Genomic DNA, 26,795 nt, shown 5'->3' with positions numbered 1-26,795 from the left:
GTTAATCATGAGTGACTTTAATCTTTATATAGATTGGGATAATCAGATTGACAGAGGTAGCCTTGAGTAAAGAGGTCCTAAAATATATTGGGACAGTTTCCAAAAACAATACCGTGTGAGTCCAATGAGTGATCAGGTCATTTTGTATCTGGTGAGATGCAATGATTAATAAATGATCTTGACTAGAAGATCTCCTTGGAAACAATGATTATAATATGGGAGAATTTCACGTTCAGTTTGACAGGGAGGAACTTGAGTTGGAAACAACTGTGCAACCTTAAATGAGGGTAACTTCAAAGGAATGAGGCGAGAGCTGTCTGAAATGGACTGGGAAAGGGGTTAAGGTCACTGTTTTAGAAAGACTGTCTGACATAAAACCATCATAACAGGCATAGACCACTCAGCCCCTCAAGCCTTTTCCACTATTCAGTGAGATCATGGCTGATCTTGGCGCATGTCTTTTCATACCTTTGGTTAATAAACAAAAATCTGTATCAGACTTCAAACTAACAATAGATCCAGCATCTACTACCATCTGTGCAAAAGAGTTCCAAACATCTGTCATGTTTGTATGTAGAAGTACATCTGAACATCTTTCCTGAACTGTCTGGTCCTAATTTTCATGCTGTACTCCACAGTTCTAGAAACCCTGACCAGTTCATTTTTAACTACTGTGTCTTTTCCTGTTACTATCTTAAGACTATGTCAGATCACCCATTAATCTTATAAATCCTGAGAAAACCTTTTTCTTAACATTTTAAAAGAAAGCCCTCCACAGATCTAACCAAGACCCATCTGTCTCTATTTTGAAATGCAAATTCTAGAAGAAATACCATTATTATCAATAATCACTCGGTAATTAGTATAATTATTCACTTAGGAAATTCCGTGTCACTGGTCATGGATTCTGTGGGCCACTGTATGGCTGCTGATGTCAAGCCTGGAGCCAAATCTCTGACCAGGGTTTCCAGAAGGTGGAAGTGGTCCTTGATCTGTTCATTGGCATTCCTTTCTCTGGTTCCTTTTCCATATTTATCAAGGAGTATTCTCACTGAACTGTGTCCTTTCATACAGGAGATTCCTCCAAGTTGCTTCTTCTAAAAGAGTGTCTCCCATGCATTGACAGCTGTGTTGTATTTCTTTAGGGAAACCTTCAGGAAATCTTTAAAGTGTTTCCTTTGTCCTCCTCACATTTGAATGCCTTCCTTGAGCTGGATGAAGAGATTTGCTTTAGTAGTCAAAACACAAGCTTCATAGACATGTGGCCAGCCCAGCAGAGCTGGTTTCAGATGCTCATGGTCTTGATGTTGGTGCTATTGGCTGCTTCAAGGGCACTAATGTTCGTATACTTGTCCTCCCAACCTGTCTCAAGCAGGGTTGATGGTACTTCTCAAGGAACTTGAGGTGGAGTCCATATGTAGTCCATGTTTTAGAACCATATAGAAGTGTCTGAAGGCTGACTGCCTTGCACACAAGGATCTTAGTATCACCATAGATATCACAGTCACAAAAGATTCTCATGCTTTGGTGTCAAAATGTGGCACTTGCTGAATCAATGTCAGCCTTATTTGAAAGGTAGCTTTCTAGTTAAAGGAGGTGATCCATGTTTGGGAGGATATCTCCACAGATCTTAGTGGAAGGATGGATCAGAATTCAACCTGGGACAGCTAAGACTTGGTGTTGAGGCTTCCACAATGATATTAAACAAGTCCTAAAGGTTCTCTTCTGAGAGACCAGAGACAGCATTTTCATCTACATACTGAAGATCCACAACTGAGGTTGGTGTCATTTTCTTCTTGGATTCAATCAGTTGAAGGTGAAAAGTTTTCTGTCTATCCTGTAGACAATGTCCACATCTTTGGAAACTTATTCTTGACAAAATGAAGAATGGTGGCAATGAAGATGGAGAAAAGAACAGGGCAATCACACTTGATCCCTACCTTGACATTAAAGGATTTGAACATATTACCACTGGTGAGGGCTGTCAGCAACATCTTGTTGTGAAGGAGATGGAGGATTTGGTGAATTTAATTAGACAGCTGACCTTTGACAGAATCTTCTACAGAAATCTTTATAGACATATGGTATGGAAATAATGGGCCAAATGGCCTCCTTCTATGCCATAACACTTATGTGATATTATACGTCTTTCATAATAGCTGTACACTGTACCTAAATGAGAATGCAAGCTTGTCCATTGTCCCACTATTGAAGTACAGGGTCCACTTATAAAAAACAATTGAGGATTGAGTTTGGTAAGATGAGAGATATAGAATCATTAGATTTTTTAGATTTAGATTTTTATTGTCATGTGCACTCAAGTAAAAGAGTATAGGAGCATACAGCCTACTGTAACTCAATTACATGTTATAAAGAAGGATGGACCTTTGAGAATGTGCCAAAACATCTTTGAAGCGATGCTCTTACAAAGTGCCCACTTTAGAAAAGCTAAATCTGAGATCCGTCTATGTACAATTTTTCATGAAGCTTCATGTCAAACTTGGTTACTGGTCAGTATATCTTGTGGAGGAATCCTAAGAGTGCATTACATACTTTCCCTCATTCAGATGAGATTGCATGCAATGATTCCACTTTGGGCTGTGTGATATTTTTCAAGCTCACATGGATCACCTTAAGTCTGTCATTCCAAGCTGCTTATGTTTCACTGATGATTTGACTGGAGTAAAGAACAATGACTGCTAGTGGTGTGTTCATTGTCTACAAGATGGATGGAAAATGTTTCCATCTCAACGAGTTGAAATTCAAGAAGAAAACATGCCAATCTTGCTTGTGGAACTTCAGTATTTAGATGACAATGTTATCTCTGCCCTCCACAGAACCCATGACCAGTGACACAGAATTTTCGAGGGGACGATCATTATCATTAGTAAGTGACTAAAATTATGATATTTCCAAGCATGATATGATGTTATCAACCTGATATAGAATTCAGGCAAACCAGATTGGTACATTCAGTCAGAGTTCCAGATTGCTTTGTCCTATGAGATTCAGACTTTGAGGGGTTAGACAGAGATGGTGATAATGACATAGACACATAGGGAACCAATGTCCTATCAAACTGCAAACTATCCTGATCTAAGCTACTATTCTTTCATTGTCACTCGGTCAAAATCCTCAAACTATCCAATAGATTTGAGTTCTCCTTTACTGCATGGACTACTGGAGTTCAAGAAGACAGCTCACTAACATTATTCATAGGGAACGTAGAAATGAGCAATAAATCACCATAGTTCCAGAGGAGCATTATCTCATTAGAAAGGCAAAACTGATGGCGAACTTCACCTAAGTTAAAACCTGAATCAAATTGGGCTGCAATCCCACTAATGTCGAGTTAGAGGAATGGTTTTAAGGCAAACATAACATTTATTCCACCATAGTAGACAGGCAGGAGGCTGGAAGAGCACAGCAAACCAGGCAGCATCAGGAGGTGGAGAAGTCAACATTTCAGACATAACCCTTCTTCAGGACTGAGGGTGTGTGTAGAGTAAGCTGCAGATAAAGGGGGTGGTGGGTGCAGGATGGTGAAATGGGGATAGGTGAAGACAGGTACAACCTGGTTGTTCAATGGGAGGACTGAATCCAGTTCATGGCTGGGAGGAATGGAAAGGAAGGAAAGGGCCTGGGAAGGGAGTCAGGGAATGGGAAGGGAGGTTATTTGAAATTAGAGAATTCAATATTGAGGATGTAGGTTTACTCGCTGAACTGGAAGATTCATTTTCAGATGCTTCGTCACTATACTAGGTAACATTTTTGAGCCTCTAGATGAAGCACTGGTAGCATGCCCACTTTCTATTTATGTGTTTAGGTTTCCTTGGGTTGGTGATGTTATTTCCTGTGGTGATGTTATTTCCAGTTCTTTTTCTCAGGGCCTGTACAGACCACAAGAAAAATTAATGTCATTTACAAAATACATGTTGGACATGCACATAGACAGCAGTGAATTGAGAGTTGCGTAGGTTAGGTTATTTTATTTTAGATTAGGATTAATCTCAGCACAGCCTTGTGGCTGAAGGGCCTGTTCTGTGTTGTACTTCTCTATGTTCTATGTTCAAAAATACTTTGCAAGAACTGTAACAAATACTATATTGGACAAACAGGCAGAAGACTAACCTCCAGGATACATGAACATCAACTAGCGACAAAAAAATGAACCACTTTCTCTCTCGTATCCTTACATACAGATGAGGAAGGATATCACTTTGACTGGAACAACACATCCATCCTCGGACAAGCCAAACAGAGACATGCATGAGAATTCCTAGAAGCATGGCATTCTAATCGGAACTCTATCAACAAACACATTGACTTGGATCCCATTTACCATCCCAGAGAAAAAAGACAGGAAATAAAATCACCACAGGAAGTGACATCACCCACACAAGACAACCTAAAGACATAAATAATAAGTGTGCCATACACCAGTGCTTCATCCGGAGGCTCACTGATGATGTTACCTCATATGGTGACAAAATATCTGAAAATGAACCTTCTAGCTTAGTGAGCAAACCTACATCCAGAACCTCAACCTGAGCTGCAAATCTTCTCAAAACTCGTTAATTCAATGTTGAATCTTTCAGACTGTAGGCTGCCAAGGCGGAAGATAAGGTGTTGTTCGTCCAATTTGTGGTTTGGTTCATTGTGGCTATGGAAGAGGCCAAGAATGGTCATGGCAGAAAGGGCTAGGGGAATTGAAATGGGTGGTGACTCCGGTCGGGCAGGGCCCCGGCAGCACAGCTATGATGCTCAGCAAACTGTTCCCTAAGTTTATGTTGGGTCACCTTGATGTAAAGACGACCACATCGGGAGCACTTGATGCAGTAAACTAGCTTGGAAGAGAGGCAGGTGAACTTCTGTCTCACCTGGAAGGACTGTTTGGGGCCCTGGATAGAGGTGAGGGGCCATGGTGTACCGGCGAATTTTCTGTTTGCAGGGGAAGGTACCTCAGGGTTCGGAGGGGGCTTGGTGGAGAGAGAGATGCAAACCAAGGACTGTCAAAGGGAAGAGTCCTTGTGGAAGGCAGAGAGGGGTGGGAAAGGAAGATGTTCTTGGAGGTGGGGGTCTATTAAGTTCTTCAATTTAAACTAATCATTCTTCCCATCCCCCTCACTCCCTTCCCAGCCCACCCCCTCCCTTCCACTCCTCCCTGCCACCAAATGGATTCATTCCTTCCATTAACCAACCAGGTCATACCCTCTACCTGTCTTTACCTATCCCCACTTCACCACCCTGTCCCTACCAATCCCTTTATCTGCAGCTCCCCCAACACCCACCCTCGGTCCTGAAGGAGCTTTACACCCAAAACGTCTACTTCTCCACCTCCTGATACTACCTGGCTTGCTGTGTTCTTCCAGCCTCCTGCCTGTTTACTTTGGATTCCAGCATCTGCAGTTTTTTTTGTCTCTAACCAAATTTATTCCACCATGTTTATCTCCTAAAACTGCCTGTTGAACTTCTCTGCTAAATTCCTCAAACATATACAATGTTTTCTGTGTGGAATTGTTTTTGTTCACCGATCATTATTTTCAGTATTTTCTCCAGACTTGCAAAGTGTTGTAGTTTTTTTTTATTTAATTGGAAGGACCACAGACTTGGTTTCATTTTAAATGCATTCACCTCAGAGAAAGAGTGAGGTTCAAAAGGTAGGATTTTCATGTGATGTCAGCCAGTACAGATATAAACTATGCTGTTGATTTCACATTTAATTGCAAATCAACCATCCAGCCAACTGAGCTTAATGAATCCCTAACAAACAAAAGAGATAATACAGCCATTATTAGCTGCCATTTTTATCAATCCTTCAGCATCTTTACATTTTATATTTGTGAATATGCAGGAGTATGTTTAGCTTCTCAAGTCACCGTACAGAATATTTTAAACTGTCACCTTGAAACATTTGTTACCAATGCACTGAAAAACTGCAGAATTTTCATTACTTTATTGTCTACTCTCCAGTAATGATGGTTTAACTTAACACTCTTCCTCAGATTTCCAACCAACTATTGAGAACATTGGTATCCAGGCAACCCGACGTACGAATGTTCTTATTGAGCTATTCCCCTTTCCTGTTTCTCTGTTTGGAACACTGTAAGTTTGATGTATTTTTCTACGTTAAGAGAGGAAAGGAAAGGTTTTAGTTCTATTTTGTAGAGTCGTTTTGATGCCAGAAGAGTCTGGAGACCTGTTTGCATGCATTTTTAATGAGATTTTACAATACTGTTCTTTAGCCTTTTTAAGCACAGTTCTGAAGGAGAGTCACCAAACTCAGAACGTTAACTCTGCTTTCACCTCACAGATATTGCCTGACCTGCTGAGTTCCTGCAGCAATTTTTGATTTCATTTCAGATCTCCAGCATCCACATTACTTTGTTTCAGCACTTTAAACAAGAAACACTTTTTGATTTTAAGTGCAAACCCCGGATCTCTGCCTAAGAAACTAGAGAAGAAAGAGTTTACCTTTGGTGCTCTCTCAATCTATAACTAAGTGTGTATAATTATGAATTTTGTTTCAGGGTGACATTTGAGACTGCGCATTATCTGTCAGTGCCTTGAAGTCAGGTTATGAGATGCTCGTTGAATCCAGTGGCTCACTGTGAGGTGGGTGTAAATCTTCAATTTGATTATCTTCATTTAGGAGAACATTGTCTCACAGGCGCACGTGTTGCCAAGTAAGCTTTCACTTTAAAAGCATAGGATAATGAAAGTGAGTATTTATCTGTGTGTACAAGTTACCAAAAATCTCTGTCCCGAGATAGGACTTTCAACTCAGTACTAGTTTGCACAGTAATTATCCACCTCTTCACAGATCAAATGCCTCAATAAAATTTGGAAGCCAACCCACCAATATCTACTCAAAAGGAATGGATTTAATACAAACATAATATTTGTTCCGTCATATTTAATTCCTGAAATTACTTGCTGAATTCTTCTACTACATCCCTCAGGTGCTTTCTGGTGGAAGTTTTCTTTTTCAATCATTATTTTGATTTTGGAAGTGTTGCAGTTTGCTCTACCTTTTGAATTGGGTGGGCCACAGACCCAGTTTCTATTTGAATGCATTCACAGCACTGATCACATGCACTAATGCCCTTTCAACTGCAGTTCACAGTTAGGTCATTCAGACTTGACATTGTATCTGTAAGGAACCTGAAATCGATCAAGCATTCATTGTCTGACAGTTCACTGCACACTCCATTTCTTGATTTAAGAGAAATGATGATCTTGGGCTTCAGACTTAAAAATCTTTGCAGGACATCTCTCAAATTAACTTGACTCACATCAGCTTGACTCCCTTTTGGCAGCATTGAGGTTGCTGAGTAAATATTTAAATGCTGCTAAAGAGACCTTGCTCAAAGCGAGTTTCCAAAATTAAGAATAACTTTTATTACATGAGAAAAGTCCTTAATCGTATTCACTGATGCATAACTTTATTTTCTGAACCACTTCACACACAAAGAGGGAAATCAGAATTGTTTCGATGAACTATAACAAATCTCACATTCGTGCTGAGCATGGCTGGTGCACTATCACTTGAATTGGAAATCAGTTGTCTGAATAGATTGTTTTTCTGAGGCAGATACCTTTAAAATTTGTTGTAGACATCTCCACCCCTTATGCTCTTCTTTAGGGACAAGGTAAGGAGATCTCCCTTTCATTATGTCCTTAAACTATGCACACAAAAGCAATGGGTTATGTTTACCATGTTGCTAGATTCATCAAACTGCAGTGAGAAACATTCACAATACTTAGGGTCCTCATATATTCGTGCACAAAGATTCCTCTCATCTTGCTACTTTCTCAGCACACTGTGCTAGATGTCAATCATCATTTCTTCTTTTTTCTTAAAGTTTTTGAACAAAGAGGATCGGTGGCCACAGTCATGATCTCTTTAAGTTAGTTGCAATCTGTGAATGATTTCTTGCATTTTGCTGGAAAAGAGCAAATGCGAAATATTGCTTTAGTGCAGTTCTTACATTTCTTGCTGGTTTAGGGGAAAAAAAATGACAGTTCAGCTTTCAAAATGGTCTTCAACTCAACAACTTTGCATGTTCAAAACATGCTGTACATTGGAAAACTATCCTTGAATTCATTTCATCATTGTGTAGAGTTGATTCAAACTGTCTTTTTAAATTTATCAATATACTCTCATGTCAGATAAGCAAACATTCTAATGAACAGAAATTTATTTTCTAATTCCTTGTGGAAGTTGTGCATTTTTGGCTTCTTTCCAGATGGTCTATTATCCTCATCGTTATTGCTTTAACATGTAGTTTTTCATGTCACTCTTTCCCTGTTCATGCTGCAGATCAGCATCTCTGCAACATGCAGAATGTTGCTGATTGTTTTCAAGGAGGCAAGAGAGGTCATTTCTGTGGTCACAATTTGTTTCTCAGGCCAATTGTTTAGATATTGGAATTGGAGTTGGTTCAGGAGGAGAAAGTGAGAACTGCAGATGTTAGAGAGTCAGAGTCGAAAAGTGTGATGCTGGAAAAGCACAGTAGGTCAGGCAGCATCCGAATAGCAGGAGAACTGATGTTTCGGGCAGAAGCTCCTCATCAGGAATGTTGGTGGGGGATTGTAGAAGGGGGATGAGAGATAAATAGGAGGCTAGGTGTGGGGCTGAGGTAGCTGGGAAGGCAATAGGTAGATGCCGGAGGGAGATGATGGTGATAGGTCAGAGGGGAAGGTGGAGCAGATAGGTGGGAAGGGAGATGAACAGGTAGGACAGTTCAAGAGGGCAGTGCCAAGTTGGGGGTTGGATCGAGCATGAGGCGAGGGGAGGGGAGGTGAGGAAACTGATGAAGTTGATGTTGATGCCGTACAGTTGGAGGCTCCCAAGGTGGAAGATGAGGCGTTCTTCCTCCAGGAGTCGGGTGGCTTGGATTTGGCGGTAGAGGAGGCCAAGGACTTGCATGCCCTTAGTGGAGTGGGAGGGCGAGTTGAAGTGGTCAGCCACAGGGTGGTAGGGTTGTTCGGTGCATGTGTCCCAGAGATGTTCCCTGAAATGTTTCCAAGTTGGTGTCCTGTCTTCCCAATGTAGAGGAGACCACATCAAAATCAACGGACAGAGTAGGTGAAATATTTGGATATGCAGGAAAATCTCTGCTGGATATGGAAGGATCCTTTGGGGCCTTGGGTGGAGGTGTGGGTGCAGTGGCAAGGGGAAGTGCCAGGAGTGGAGGATGGATTGCTGGAGGGCATGGACCTAACGAGGGTGTCATGGAGTGAATGGTCTCCGCAGAATGCCGACAGGGATGGGAGGGAAATGTATCTCTGGTGGTGGGGTCTGACTGTAGGTGGTGGAAATGGTCGAGGGTGATACATTGTATCCAGCAATTAGTCGGTTGGAAGGTGAGGACCAGGGGATTCTTTCCTTGTTGCGGTTGGAGAGGTAGGGTTCAAGGGCAGAGGTGGAGGAAGTGGAGGAGATACACTGGTGGGCATTGTTGATCATGTGGGAGGGGAAATTGCAGTCCTTGAAATAGGTGGCCATCTGGGATATGCTGGAGTGGAATTGCTCCACCTGGGAGCAGGTATGGTGGAGGTGGAAGAATTGGGAATAAGCGATAGCATTTTTACAGGAGCTGGTCTTCCTGGACCTCTCTGTCTGCATCTCTGGTGACTGACTCAACATGGATATCTATTTCAAACTCACCGACTCCCACAGCTACCTGGACTGCACCTCCTCCCACCCTGCCTCCTGTAAAAATGCTATTCCTTACTCTCTATTCCCCATCTCCCCCCAACAAACCTAATGAAGGGCTTATGTCCAAAATGGTGATTCTCCTGCATCTTGAATGCTGCCTGATCTGCATTAATATTTCTTCATCCTGACCTATTAGATAAGCAGCTTAAGATAAAAAGCTGCAGGGTTAATGAGAATGGGAAAAGAAACAGAGCCAGCACAACTGAGCTCGCAGAGAGTCCGCATGGATATGATGGACTGAATAGCCTCCTATGTTTCTTGTACAATAATGTACTAGCTTCACACATCAGTTCCCATGATATATTTTATTCATTCATCTGCACTGCCAGCACAAAATTAACTTTACCCTGCATTGATAGACTATCTGGACCAAACTGAAACATGATACAACAAGTTGACAAAACCTGGTAAGAGCCTGCACTTTTCTCTGACCACACAAATTCTGGAAACAGAAGTCATTCATCAGCATGACAATCGACATGCTAGCACATTGAGGGTACAGGGTCAGGGGTGAGATCACATGATCTACATGTTGGAGACTAGGGTTTAAAACTTTAAGGTGAAGGAATGGGGACTAGGTCATTTAATATTTCAAAAGAAAAGTTGAAACCAACTGTGCTGTTACCTAGCAACAGGGTTTCAGGACCACATGGAAAAACTGAAAAATCTAGAAGGTAGTCACACAGTTAATAGGTGTGAGCCAGAGATTGAATGGAGGACTGCCAAACTCCCTAGTAAGAAATTCGGAAATTCTGAGTAATGAGTTTGCAACTCGTGTTTGTTCTGAAATGAAAGTAATAGAGAGTTCAGTTTGTAGTTTGTTTTAGGTGTCTCAGGGCTAGATACCTGAAAAATATGATTTCATGAAAAATATTATTTTCACATCAACCTGTTTTCATATATTTTCAGGAAAGGGGAAGGGAGCTCTGAACTTCTGGCTCCGCGTAGGACACAACAATCAGGTCACAAGCATACAATTATGTTTGAATCAACCTGCTTAGAAATGATGTAAAATACCTCCAGGCTGGTTGTGACTTGAAACCAGACCTTCAGGCCCAGAGGTAGGGATTGTGTAACAATTTTATGGAAAGAAACTGGCTGCAGTGTTGCCACCTAGCAAAAGTGGAACCAATGGTTATCAGAGGTGAAACACTCCTCTTTGTGGAAGCATTTCTAGCATATAGGAAGGTGGCTGTGGTTGTTGGAGGTCAGCCATCTCAACTCCAGGACATCTCTGTAGGAGTTCCTGAGGGTAGTGTTTTTGGCCAAACCACCTTCAGCTGCTTCATCAATGACTTTCCCTCCATTGTTATGGACCAGAGCAGAATCCTTAAAAATATATTAAGAAAATAGCCTAGACACTGACTTGTTCTTATTTTTAAAGGTAAATGTGAGGTATGCTGTTCCACATGCAGTGCAGTGTTGGTCAAACAACTCTATGTTAAGCAAAACACAACTTATTCAAACACTAGAGTTAAAATACAAACAAAGAAATAAGAACTTGGAATAACTTATCTCTATTGAAAAACTTGACAGAATAATAGGTACAGTAACTCTTACTAATTAATTGTTCCATAATAGTAAAATCCCAGAAAAAACCTCCTTGGCAAAAAGGCACATTCAGAAAACAGATTGTCTCACACGTGATTCTATCCAACATGTGACATGTAGCAGGCAGAGAATGTATAGCTTTTGGCTATAGCTAAGAGAGGGACAAAAAATAGCTTCCACTTCTTCAAGACCCCAGCAACAACTGTCAAAAGCTAACTAAATACCCCGAATCTGTGAGAGCATGACCACACCCCTCAGGCTGTTTCTATTGTTCCAGCTTTTAAAAAAAATGAAGGCCTCACATATAGTTAATCTTCTCATAGACTGCTCAGTACCTATCCCCAAAAAGAAACTAGTTCAAGACATCTCTTTATGCCACAGCATTATCACATCATCATAAGGTCAGAAGTAGGGATGTTTGCTGATGATAGCACAATGTTAAGCACCATTCATGACTTCTCAGATACTGAAGTAGTCCATGTCCAAATACAACAATATCCATACTTGGGATGATGAGTGGCAAGTAACATTCACACCACACAATTTTCAGAGAATATCCATCTCCAAAAACAGACAATGTAACCACCGCCCCTTGACATTCAATCACTGAATCTCCATCTATCAACATCCTTGATGGTACCATCGACTAGAAACTTAACTGGACAAATGGCTACAAGATCAGGTTAGAGGCAAGGAATATTGCAATTAGTAGCTTCTCACCTCCTAACTTCCCAAAGCCTGTCCACCATCTACAAGGCACAAGTCAGAATTTTGATGGAATACTCTTCACTTGCCTGGATGAGTGCAGCTCCATCAACGGTCACCATCCAGGACAACGCAGACCACTTGATTGGCACTGCATCCACAAGTATCCAATCCTTCCACCAATTTTTCTACTAGATGCTTTGCAAAACTCACCAAAGATCCGAGACAGAACCTTACAAACCTACGACTTCTACTCTCTGAAAGAACAAAGACAGCAAATACATGAGAACACTCCCACCTGCGGATTCTCCTCCAAGCCACTCACCACCTTGACTTCGAAATATATCACTAACACTTCACTGTCACTGCATCAAATTCCTGGAATACCCTCCCTAATGGCATTGTGGGTCAACTCACAGCACATAGACGGTAACAGTTCAAGAAGGCAACTTACCACCACCTTCTCAAAGACTATTAGGAGTGGGCAATAAAATGCTGGCCAGCCAGCAACACCCATGTCCCATGAGTGAATATACAAACAAAATAACACCAGTGGAATTTTAAATATTGACATTGAATGATAATAATATTTCATATATTTATTTTCTCCTCCTTAACTATTGATGGTTTTTCTTACTTGAACACATTTCCATGAAAGCTCAGAACCTCCTGGCACTTTTTCTAAGTGAGAATTCTACATGAATTAGTTATGGGCTAGAGGTAAACTTCCAGACATCAGTGTGGTCCAGTGTGTATTTGGCTTCATCCAAGAGCAACAGAAAAGGAGATTCAGCCAATTTTACCATGCTGCTCAGAGGCCTCTGCCAGTGACCCACAAAATACTGGCACAGGTTTAGTGACTGCAATGGCTTGGCAGGCGAAGAAAGAGGAGGCAACCCCAGAGTAGATCGTGCCAAGGTTTATTTGTGGGGCCTAAAGCAGTACAAGGAATCTTACAAAAAATAATTAAAAACTTATTTTGATGAGCATCTGGCTTGGCTCAGCAGCAGGTTTGGCTTGGAGGTCAAGGTACCATAAATCCCAAACTTGCTCAGAGCAATAAGGCAGTAATACTTGGAAATGAACATTTGAGCCCACTGGAACTCTAATTTGAAGGATACAAGAGAAGTCAGAAAAACATGTTTCATTTGCAAATTTGACTTTTCTTCCTTCCGGACAGACCTTAGATAAAAATAGGTGCTTAATATTATCATTGGAGCCCAACATTCATGTTGAAATAATGTTTCCGACAGCTTGAAATCAATACAATCAAAATCAGTAGAAATGGAAGAGGAACTGCATAACATTATGCTTTATGTTATTGCACAAAATCTATGCCGAGATAACTGAAAAATCAAGTAAGTTTTACAGTTTGGATATGGATTTTGTGGTATGATCTTGAAATGTCACAGAAACAATGTACAAATGAGAAAAAAAAATGTGTAGCTCTTTTACAGTGGTCAAATTAAAACCTTGGCTTCTAACACTCACGCACTCTCCTTACAAGTCAGAGCTGAACTCCCACTGGCACACAATCTGCTCTTGAATTTACTGGAGCTTGAACAACTTCTGTTGTTAAAACAATGTGTACATAAACATAGATAAATGTTGCTGTCTGATGGATTTTACCTCCTCCTCTTGTAATTTTATGATTTGCCATATTTGTGTAGCTTGGAGAAATCTTAAAGAAAACAAGCATGACAAGAATGGAAGTTCTGTAGCTGAATTTATTTATAATTGATGCTGAAAATCACACTCCTGCAGATATTGAACAATTTCTACTTAATACAACTCAGTGATCATGAGCAAAACTGTTTAAAGTGACTGATATGAAAGTGTAACACATTGTGTTGACAATAACTGTACAGTTAATATTGGAAATATATATATACATTTACTGGTGACCCTTTTCCTCATTGTCCATCCTAGTTTCGAGCTATTGGATGGAAGCAGTGTGGAAGTAAATCATCTGTGGATAACATTTAATCAAGGTTTTAATGCACACCCTTTTGAAACAAGGAATGGAATAACAATCTATTCTCCATTGGGATTACAAGAGTAGATGAGCTTTTCAGATTGTTTAAATGGGAGGACCAAATGAAAAGACAGGTGGATTCAGAGACAAATGTTTCAGAACTTTCTCTTCATATCAGTTGTGGTTTGGAGGAAATTCAGAAAGTTCAAATGCGCAAACATTTTATTTCATTGCTAACAATGAGAGCATTTGTTTATTTGGATAAAGAGCTCATAACTCATCAGTAACATATTGTAAAGCATCAACATTTTTTTCATTACAATGGAAGTTTTGTTGTTATTGTAATGATGAGTTATTCTGTTGTTAACTTTCTATCATCTTTACGGAACAAGAATCTTGTTATCTTCGAGCAACTAAACATTGTATTCTAATCAAAGATGTATCATGAATATCAGTTGACAAAGTTCAAATTTAGATCTTACCCAGGCGTGATAAATTGATTGTTGGAGCCAGGTAAAATAATTACAATTGTGCCATAAGTGTAACATTTTCACTTAACAAGTATCAGTGTTTTGACCCTGCAGAAGCCAAGTTGAGCAAAATAGTATGTGCAAACCATACAAATGAGAATGGAAGCAAGGATTAAACCAGCGAGACTGGCTAAAGAACTTACATAGATCTAGAGTGTTTTGAAATGTTAAAGAATGAACAACTGCACATTTTTATGAAGTTTCTTCAAATAATAGCAGCAGTCTCAGTAAAAAATATGATCAACAAAAGTCATGAAAGAAATAAGAACAGGAAGCAACATCATCAGGAGAGAAGACTCCCAGAGATGGAAATCTCTTCAGATGATTTTAGTTGGTACATTCTGAAAATTCTTTCAATGCCCTTTGTTAGTGTTAGTCCTTTTCTGTTTCATTAAGGAAAGACAACAGAAATATTAAACAAGGTATTGTTAAATTAAAGACTAGTTTCAATGCAGAGAGAAAGATATTCTAAAATTTTAAGAATCTACGTTTGATTGAACTCAGATCAACTTCGGATATTTAAAAGGCAATTTTGGAGACAGAATAAAAAGCTGAAAAGAAAATTCTATTAAGTGCTTTTGGATTTCACTGGTGTTATCTCATTTATGCTGTTGGACTCTGAAAACTGAATGAGCTAGAAAACAGAAAGAGAGCATGTTCAATGTTCAAAATTCACTCCTATCTTTGCATAAGAGGCTTGGAAAAGACTAATTTTAAATATCCATATATAACCTAACATGTGTGGCATAAATAGTGTTATTCTGGTGGCAGTCTTTCTAACAAAACTTACTACTAAGGGCGTAATTAATTGTTGAAAAGACTGGGTTAGAGCTACCTCAGTTTGAAACACATCAGCTCTATCACAGTGGCAACATTTTCACACACAGTATTTTGCTGGTCCATCTGTTGACATCAGTGGAGAAACAATACAGAAACTAGTGATAGTAACTCACAATGCTCTTCAATGCTATTGCTTCCTGAATTATCTGATGAACTGTTTAAAATGCAAGTTTATACATTCAGATTGAACACCAGGCAATCCCCTAGAGAAACATTAGATATTTCATAATGCTATTTAATAAACTGAGTTATTTAGTTCTGTTGTAATTTTTTATTGGAATAAATAACAAATCTATTAAGCTTTGTCAGAAAAATGTTGATATTTTGGGAAATGTTAAATTGTAATAATTATTTAATGTTTACTGCTCCCTTTTTTAAAGGTCCACTAACCCACTGGGCTAAAACTCCTCGAAAGTTCTATCTGATCCAAACATTGAAGTCAAATCTTTCTCTAGTTTTTCTCCCCTTACTCCCTGCTCAAAGTTCATCTTGTCAATGAAAACAAACTCCTGCTCCTTTGGCCCTATTTCATTTTAAACTGATCACTCAAATGACCCTTCTGTTAGCCAATTATCAATGGTTTCCTCTTGCCAGCTGTTGCACTTGTCTCCTCTAAGTCTGCTGTCATCATCCCCCTCCTCATAAAAACAAATCCTTGATTCAACCATCTTTGTTAATAGACACCCCATCTCTGACTTTCCTTCCCTGATCAAAATACTTCAGCATGTTGTCACCTCTCAAGCCTCTGCCCGTCTTTCCGGAACTCCATGTTTGAATCTAATTGAGTTTCTGCCTCAGCCACAGCACTGAAAATGCTCTTACCAATCAAATAGAGTTCACAGAGATGTACAGTATGGAAACAGACCCTTTGTTTCAACTTGTCCATGCCAATGAGATATCCCAACCCAAACTAGTCCCACCTGCCAGTAACTGGCCCATATCATTCTAAGCTCTTCCTGTTCATATCCCCATTCAGATGTCTTTTAAATGCTGTCATTGTACCAACCTCCACCACTTCCTCTGGCAGCTCATTCCACACATGCACCACCCTCTGAGTGAAAACGTTGTCCTTTAGGTCTCTTTTATATCTTTCCCCTCTTCCCTAAACCTATGCCCTCTAGTTCCCAACCCAGGGAAAATACCTTGTCTGTTTACCCTATCCACGCCCCTCATGATTTTATAAACTTCTATGAAGTCACCCCTCAGCCTCTGATGCTCCAGGAAAAACAGCCCCAGCCTATTCAACCTCACCCTATAGCTCAAACCCTCCAACCCTGGCAAAATTATAGTAAATCTTTACTGAACCTTTTCAAGTTTCACAACATCCCTCCGATAGGAAGGAGACCAGAATTGCACACAATATTCCAAAGTGACCTAACCAATGCCCTGTACAGCCGCAACATGACCTCCCAACTCCTGTACTCAAAACTCTGACCAATAAAGGAAAGCATACCAAATGCCTTCTTCACTATCCAATCTACCTGCAACTTGAATTTTAAGGAGCTATGAACTTGTACTCCGAGGTCTTTTTGTTCAGCAACACTTCCTCGGACATTACTATTAAGTGTGTATGTCCTGCTAAGATTTGCTTTCCCAAAATGCAGCACCTCACATTTATCTAAATTAAACTCCATCTGCCACTCCTCAGCCCTTGCTTTATATCATCAATAGTCAGAGGTGTGGTGCTGGAAGACCGGAGGTTGGCTAATGTGATGCTACCATTTAAGAAAGGCCAAGCCAGGGAACTATAGACCAGTGAGCCTATTGTTGTTGGTGGGCAATTTAGAACATAGAACATAGAACAATACAATGCAGAACAGGCCCTTCGGCCCTCGATGTTGTGCTGACCTGTGAACTATTCTTAGCTCGTCCCACTAAACTATCCCATCAATATCTATGTGCTTATCCAAGGATTGTTTAAATCTCCCTAATGTGGCTGAGTTAACTACATTGGCAGGTAGGGCATTCCACGCCCTTACCACTCTCTGAGTAAAGAACCTGCCTCTGACATCTGTCTTAAATCTATCACCCCTCAGTTTGTAGTTATGCCCCCTCGTACAAGCTGACATCATCATCCTAGGAAAAAAACTTTCACTGTCTATCCTATCTAATCCTCTGATCATCTTGTATGTCTCTATCAAATCACTTCTTAGTCGTCTTCTTTCCAATGAGGACAGACCCAAGTCACTCAGCCTTTCCTCATTAGAGCTTCCCTCCAGACCAGACAACATCCTAGTAAATCTCCTCTGCACCTTTTTCAATGCTTCCACATCCTTCCTGTAATATGGTGACCAGTGCAGCTGCACTAGCATTTTGTATAGTTGCAGCATGACATTGCGGCTCCAGAACTCAATTCCTCTACCAATGAGACCTAACACACCGTAAGCCTTCTTAACAGCACTATCAACCTGTGTGGCAACTTTCAGGGATCTATGTACATGGAGTCCAAGATCCCTCTGCACATCCACACTACCAAGAATCTTTCCATTGTCCCAGTACTCTGCCTTCCTGTTTTTCTTCCCAAAATGAATCACCTCACATTTAGCTGCATTGAACTCCATTTGCCACCTCTCAGCCCAATTCTGCAAGTCCCCCTGCAACCTGTGACATTCTTCCACACTGTCCACTACTCCACCGACTTTAGTGTCATCTGCAAATTTACTAATCCATCCAACTATGCATGCATCTAAGTCATTTATAAAAATGACAAACAGCAGTGGTCCCAAACCAGATCCTTGTGGCACACCACTAGTAACCAGACTCCAGGCTGAATATTTTCCATCAACTACCACTTACTGCCTTCTTTCAGAAAGCCAGTTTCTAATCCAAATTGCTAAACCACTTCAATCCCATGCCTCTGCATTTTCTCCAACAGCCTACCATGTGGAACCTTATCAAAGGCTTTACTAGTCCATATATACCATGTCAACTGCCCTACTCTCATCTACATGCTTGGTCACCTTCTCGAAAAATTCAATGAGGTTTGTGAGACACGACCTATCCTTGATGAAACCATGTTGACTGTCTGAAATCATATTGTTGCTTGCTAGATGATTATAAATCTTATTTCTTATAATCCTTTCCAAAACCTTTCCTACAATAGAACTAAGGCTCATTTGTCTATAATTAGCTGGGTCATCTCTACTGCCCTTCTTTAACAAGGGCACAACATTTGCAATCCTCCAGTCCTCTGGTACCAAACCCATAGACAATGATGACTCAAATATCAAAGTCAAAGGCTTTGCTATCTCCTCCCTAGCTTCCCAGAGAATCCTCGGATAAATCCCATCCGGCCCAGGCGATTTGTCTACTTTCATTCATTCTAGAATTGATAACACCTGTTTGTAACCAACCTTGATCCTTTCTAGTCAAATATCTCGTACCTAATTCTTCTCCTGTATAATATTCTCCTTTTCCTGAGTGAAAACAGATGAGAAATGTTTGTTTAGACCTCTTTGATCTCCACAGGATCCACATGCAACTTCCCACTTCTGTAGTTGGAGCGAATCCTGAGGGACAGAATGTACATGTATTTGGAAAGGCAAGGACTGATTAGGGATAGTCAACATGGATGTGTGCATGGGAAATCATGTCTCACAAACTTGATTGAGTTTTTTGAAGAAGTAACAAAGAGGATTGATGAGGGCAGAGCAGTGGATGTGATCTATATGGACTTCAGTAAAGCGTTCAATAAGGATCCCCTGGGAGACAGGTTAGCAAGGTTAGATCTCATTGAACACAAGGACAACTAGCCATTTGGATACAGAACTGGCTCAAAGATAGAAGACAAAGGGTAGTAGTGGAGGGTTGTTTTTCAGATTGGAGGCCTGTGACCAGTGGAGTACCACAAGGATCAGTGCTGTGTCCACTACTTTTCATTGCTTATATAAATGATTTGGATGTGAGCATGATATATAGTCAGTAAGTACGTAGATGGCACCAAAATTGGAGATGTTGTGGACAGCAAACAAAGTTACCTCAGATTACAACAGGATCTTGATCAGATGGGCCAACAGGCTTCTTATTGTTTTATGGTCATCTCTTCCAATGCTTACAATTAAAATGCTCATATGTTGAAACCTTTTCGGGAGTTTGCCCATCTCAAGCCACACAACACTCTGAATTCTGCATTCAACAACTCAGGCCTCCTGCACATTCTTTGACCTTGCTCTTTAGTGGTCATTCCTCCAAATGTTGAAGAGGTCTATAACAAATATGAACAAACAAAACAGTAGAGCTTAAATATTTTCTCACAAAATAAATATGCCTCTTATTACCTTTTCAGCAGTTGTAATGCTTTTCACTCAGTTAAGTATTTCAAGCAACTATTTCCATAAATTCTGCTTATCATAACCTTGAAAGGAGGATGTCATTTCAGCTAACCCCACCAGATAATAAAAGTGTTGATACCCATTTTCTCATCGAAATATATGGGAATTCTTGTCCAGCATTCTGAATAGGAGGGTTAAAGATACAGTACTCCTTTCTTTGGTTCCCTGAAATTAGATTAGCATAACATCCCAGGGAATTCCCTGTTAATCACGTCTGACTCTAAAAATGATCCTAAGACCTGAATGTAGAACAGAGTCAAAAATAATCCTCCATTTAACATAACTGGCACCAGTGTATTTATCAGACTTTAGTGGTTGTAATACCAAGCAATACATTCTAATGTATGCCCCTACCATTCTGCTCTGTCATGCTTCATGCTATAAAATGCCTCCAGGAAACACATGACACCTATAGAATTCACTTCATGCTTAGGTATTGTTCATTAGGTAGACTGTTGTCTAAGGTTGCCACCATTTATAAACTATGCATTTTTTCCATTATGTTAATTCTCCTTCCCCAGCTACAGCTTGAAAATTGCTACTTTCGCAATTTTTTTGGTCATGGATTCTTCCTGATCTATCTGCAGCACTTCACATGCATGACCACATCATTTTCTGTCAATGCCTGCCCACTGCCCTTTAAGTGTTTCTGACTGCACTCATCGGGTTCCATTCTGATCTAATTGTAATCAGTGTAATCCTTGCAATGATTTATCTCCCCACATTGGCATCAATTGCCCCCCACCCAAGAGTCTCTCATTGGCCCCTCATATGTCTCATCTGCATACTCCCATCATCAACATCTTAAAACACACAATCACACATGTCACAAATCTAGCTCACCTTCAATTCCTTTGACTCCTTCATGGTGGATCAGTGGTTAGCACTACTGCCTCACAGCGCCAGGAACCTGGATTTGATTCCCGCCTTGGGCGAGTGTCTGTGTGGAGTTTGCACATTCTCCCCGTGTCTGCGTGGGTTTGCTCTGGTTTCCTCCCACAGTCCAAAGATGTGCAGGTTAGGTGAATTGGTCATGCTAAATTACCCATAATGTTAGATACATTAATCAGAGGGAAATATAGCATAGAGGAATGGATCTGGGTGGGTTGCTCTTTAAAGGGTCGGTGTGGACTTATTGGGCTGAAGGGCCTGTTTCCATACTGTAGGGAATCTAATCTAATCATATTGTTAGACTATTAACTGGCAACCAGTTCATCATAAACATTACTCAATTAAGCATTGGAAAGACCACAGTCATTGCCTTTGCGTCCTGCAATTATTTCCTAATTACCGACCCTAAGTTTCTTCCCAGACAATAGTCTGTGGCTGAATCAGCATTTTTATAATCTTGTGTCATACTTGACCATGTGATCAGTGTTTGACCAAATGTCTGCATCATCATTACAACCAGCTACTTTCACCTCTGTCACTTTACTAAACACTGTCCTCCCTACCTTAGCTTGTCTGCTGCTAGAACACTCATTCTTAAATTTTGTTACTCCTACACTTAATTATTTTAATTCACTTTGGTTGGCCATGCACACTGTACCCACCAGGAGCTTGAAATCATTTACATGCCTACTATCAGAGTCCTACCTCATGTGATGTCTAATTCAGCCATCACCCCCAGGCTCACACTCCTGGTTAAGCAATGACTCAATTGTAAAATTCCCAATCTTGTTGTCAATGTTCCTCCATGGCCTTGCCCTTCCTTATGTCAGCAATCTCCTTCAACAATAGACTCCTCTGAGATATCACCAATTGTTCTTTCTTTTGAGGATGTGCTTTCAACTGCCGAAGGTCTCAGCTGCGGAATTCCCTCGCTAAGTTTCTCTTCTTTTCTGGGTCACTTTGCTTCCTCAGGATGCTTCTCAAAACTTAATTCTGACCCATTTTTGGACATCTACTTCAATATTAGCTTAATTTCCTTGCTGTCAAATAGTGTTTGATTGCACTTCTGTGAAACACTCTTGGATGTTTTATTGTATTGAAGGCATCATATAAATCCATGTATTTTTTAAATATCTCATGCTTTAGATGGGTTTGTCATTGCTCTGTGAGTTTGGGATAAAGTGTGAGAAATGGCTTGGTTGAGTTTATATCTGTAAGGGAGAAATTCTGATCGAAATTGGAGTCTGAGGAGGAGAAGCATCTTTCATTTGACAGGCCAAATTTCATTTAATCAAAATCCTTCAACTTCTTAAAGATTTTGAGAAACAAGTCTCTGAAACAAAAGCCTGAAGGGATTGGTCTATCTTGGCTTTTCCTCTGGCCATTATCTGGTCTGAATGTTTCATAAATGAATCATAAAGACGTTGAGATTGTATTGGTTATTGGGCATGAGGTTTAGCATTCTATTGGCTCTGTCTGAGGTTCTGTCCTCCAGGATGAGGAATGAGCAGGAGTTGCTCAGGATGCAAAGAAGCAGTCTCTCCACCTCCTCGCCAAAAATGTCAGCCTAATTAGGTCAATGGACTGAGGAGCAGCAGATGGAGTTTAAGGTGAATAAGTGCAAGGTATTGCATTTTGGTAAAACAAACAAGGGCAGAACTTATACAATTAATGGTAGGGCCTTGGGTAGTGGTGTAGAACAAAGAGACCCAATGGTTCACGTATATAATTTTTTGAATTTTTGTGTCACAGGTAGACAGGCTGGTTAAGAAGGTGTTTAGCACACTTGCCTTCAGTGCTCAGAACTTTAAGAATAGGAATTGGGAATGTCATGTTGAGGTTGTACAGGACATTGGTAAGGCCTCTTCTGGAGTATTGTGGACAGTTCTGGTCACTCTGTTGTAGGAAGGATATCATTAAACTGTAGTGGGTTTAGAAATGATTAATCAAAATGTTGCCAGGAATGAAAGATTTGAGTTTTAAAAACCAAAAACACTGGTTAATTCAGTTGTTAATCATTTCACGATTTAGGTGACTGTTTGCAGCTTTCAGAATCACTTCAGCCCGACAGTGTTGCTATTTCACATTGTAACTTTGACACCAATTACATTCACTTAAAAGCTGCCAGTGTTCAAAACACAATTGTGTCCCCATAGCTGTAAATATTCAAGGCAAACATTTGAAGTCAGTCAGGCTGTCATAATGATAATATAGAGCTCGAGTAAGGACCTAATTTTGTTTTGACCAAGTCCTTGATTTTCAGTATCGAGGGTCTTGTGAGGGCTTGAGCAACACTTCTAAGTGGTAAGTGCTGCATATGTAGTTCTTAACCTAAAGTGGATGTGTACATAAGTGACTATGATGAAATTTCACAAGGAAAACAGTTTGTAGCCTGGAAACAGATTAAAAGTGCTTCCATGAACCCACATTCATTAATTGCACACAACACATTTGAATCGGGGTGGACGATCAGAGTTGTTAGTTGTTGGAATATTAAAGTTTGCAAGTTGCTCGATAATGCAAATTTTACTGTAAGAAATAAAATAAGAATATACTTAGGTCTGCTTAAAGAAATTAGTTCAACAGTTCTAAACGCTCCTGTAGTTTAAGCTTATAAATGCCATAGAATGTGGTCTATTAGTCCACAACCAGAAGTTTAAACCCACATTATGTTGTTGTGTATGTTCAGTGTAAAACTTGACTCCCATTTTCCAACCAGAATAGTAGTCAGTCTCAATTGCTCCCCAAAATTGCTTGTTTTAATTACCAGCACTTTATAACTGGGAATATGGAATAAAGCAGAAAACATGGGCTCTACAAATATGAACAGACGTATTAGGAACAGGAGTAGACCATTCAGCCCTTCAAGTCTGCTCAGGCATTTAACAAGATTATGCATGTCCTGATTGCAACCTCAACTCTGCATTCTTATTTACCCAGAAAAACTTCCCCCACCTTACTTATCAAGATTCTATCCACTTTTGCCTTAAAAATATTCAAATACTCTCTTTCCTTTGCTAGAGCACAGAATCGCAGTGACCTACAGCCCCCAAGTGTGCACTAGTCAAAATCATCATGTAACTATTCTAATTCCATTTTCCAGCACTTGGCCTGTATGCTTTGGCATTGCAAATGTGCATCTAAATACTTGTCAAATGTCATGCGTGTTATTGTCTTTTCCACCCTAGATTCCCACCACCCTCTACGTTGAAAGATTTTCCCTCACCTCTCCTCTAAACTTTCTGTCCCTTCGCTTAAATTTATGCCCCTGGTGATTGATCTCTCCATCAAGGGGAAACGTTTCTTCTTGTCTACCCTATCTAAGCCACTCTTAATTTTATGCATCTCAATGACCTCTGCTCCAAGGATAACAACTTCAGTTTGTCCAATCTCTCTTAGTAGCTAAAACTCTCCAGCCAAGGCAACATCCTGGTAGATCTCCTTTGCACCATCTCCAATGCAATCTCACCCTCCTATATTGTGGATTCCAAAACTATGCACAATACATTAGCTGCGGCCTGATCACTGTTTTATACAGTTCCATCATAACCATCATGCTCTTAAACTCTAAGGGTAGGTTAAAAAGCAAAACATACCATATGTCTTACCTTATTTATCTGTCCTAATGCCTTAAGGGCGTACACGCCAAAGTCACTCTGATCCTCAGTGCTTCCCAGGTTTCTACCATCCATTACATATTCCCTTGCTTTGTCTATCCTGCTGAAATACATCACCTCACATTTAGCCAGATTGAGTTTCATTTGTCACTCATTAGCCCAATTGACCAGCTTTTCTATACTGTTCTGTGATCTGAGACATCAAGGTGGCATCAAGGTGGTATGAGCTCAAATAGAGTTGAATTCTGAACACAGTTATCAGGATGTGGTCCCAACAGTTCCCTGCATAACTGAACCATAGCCTCTCTTCTTATGCACTCAATTTCCTCTCACAATAAACAATAACATTCTGCTAACTTGTTGTACGTACAAACTCGTCTTTTGTGATTCACGTTCTTGCAGATCCAGATCCCTCTGCTTCTCAGAACTCTGCATTCTCAGCTCATTTAGATTTCTTTTTATTCTGCCAAAATAGATAATTTCACATTTGCAAAACCCTTGCTCACTCGCTGAAACTAGTTGTATTGTTTTGGCATCTCTTTGTGCATGCTCCACAAATTACTTTTCTACCTATCTTTCTGTCATTAGCAAATTTAGAAACTATATGTCTGTCTTCTCTAGATATTTTCTAATTATCCTGCTCAGAGAGGTTATGGCACATCTGGGACTTTAACTGGAGCCTCCTAGTCCAGAGACAGGGATGCTACCATTGCAACACACGAACCATTAAATGTCTAATGCTCACCACATAAATTGTAAACTGCTGTGGCCCTAGCACTGATCCATGTGGCTGACCACTAATTACATCTTGCAAAGCAGATGCCAACCTATTTAAGTTTACTCTCACTCCCTGTTAACTACCCAATTTTCTATTCATGCCCATATGTTACCCCATACACATTAAGTCTATATTTTCCTCCTTTGATGTGATACCTTATCGAATGCTTTATGGAAATCTAAGTTCAGTTCATCTCCCTCACATGTTACTTCTTTAAAGAACTGAAATAAATTAGTAAAAAGTGATTTCTATTTCATAAAATCACTTTGTTTCTGCCTGATTACCTTGGACATTTCAAATGCTCTGCTATAATGGCTTTAATGCCTGCTTCAAACATTTACACTATGACAGATATTAACTTGACTCACCAGTAGTTTCTGCTTTCTACCTCCCTTCTCCTTTGTATAAAGAGGTTCCAAGAATATCTTTCAATCTAACAGAACTTTCCAGGGAATCAGGGGTAATTTGGAAAACTGGACTCAATGCATGACGCATCTTAACTCTTCACTTCCATTAAGACCACAGGGTGAAGTCCAACTTTTAAACTTCCAACTCCAATGATTTACATAGTACAATTTCCCTGTGACTGTGATTTTCATTCATTCCTCCATCCCTTCCATTTTCTGAATTATAGCTTTTTCTGAGATGATTCTTGCATTCTCCATGGTGAAGACAGATGCAACTTAACTGTTCGATTCATTTGCCAAATCCTTATTTTCCACTGTTCATTTCCCAGGCTCAATTTCAGTTGGATTAATGCCCACGTTGTAAATACTCATCCTCTTTAAATGTCTACAGAAACTGTAAGAAAGTTTGCTCGCGGAGCTGGAAGGTTTGTTTTCAGACATTTCGTCATCATACTAGGTAATATCATCAGTGAGCCTCAAGTGAAGCACTGGTGTTAGTGGTTAAAAAGAATCACACAACACCAGGTTGTAGTCCAACAGGTTTTGTTTGGAAGCACTAGCTTTCGGACCGCTGCTCTTTCATCAGATGGTTGGGGACCTGCTTTCTATTTATGTGCTTAGGTTTCCTTCGGTTGGTGTTGTCATTTCCTGTGGTGATATAATTTCCTGTTCTTTTTCTCAGAGGGAAAGAACAGGAAATAAACATTCTGTTAAATTTGAGGGGTCATTCATGGTGTAATGACAAAGTTGAGGGTATAGTTAGAAGATCAGAGATTGTGTTTGGGAAGGGTAAAGTTGTTTGACTAGTTTTAATCAGTCGAACATTTCTTGGGTTACTGTTCAGTTAAGTACTTTGGAACTGTCCCAAGTTGCTTATCTCAGCTCAAAGTCAGAGACATTTGCAAAGGGGTACCAGGCTCTGAAGAGCAATGGAATTGGTCATTGGTAGTTAAAAGTTCACAGGCAATTCCTACAGAAGTTCACACAGCAGGACTTCCATTGGGTCCGAATATATATTTTAGTCATTAGTTTGATCTCCAACAACCTAGAGACTAAAATCCTTTGACTATATGCAATATTACAATTGAGTCAAATTACAATTACTTCTATGATTTGTACTGAACATTACTTTTCTAACAGACCTTGAAATGCTGTGGTTCTGTTCGCCGAGCTGGAAGCTTTTGTTGCAAACGTTTCGTCCCCTGTCTAGGTGACATCCTCAGTGCTTGGGAGCCTCCTGTGAAGCGCTTCTGTGGTGTTTCCTCCGGCATTTATAGTGGCCTGTCCCTGCCGCTTCCGGTTGTCAGTTTCAGATGTCCGCTGTATTGGGTCCAGATCGATGTGTTTGTTGATAGAGTTTGTGGATGAGTGCCATGCTTCTAGGAATTCCCTGGCTGTTCTTTGTTTGGCTTGACCTTGAAATATTAAGTAATATCCTACCTTGTA

This window comes from Chiloscyllium plagiosum, chromosome 1 (assembly GCF_004010195.1).
Source record: "Chiloscyllium plagiosum isolate BGI_BamShark_2017 chromosome 1, ASM401019v2, whole genome shotgun sequence".
Taxonomy (NCBI): Eukaryota; Metazoa; Chordata; class Chondrichthyes; order Orectolobiformes; family Hemiscylliidae; genus Chiloscyllium; species Chiloscyllium plagiosum.
This window is presented reverse-complemented; position numbering follows the sequence as displayed.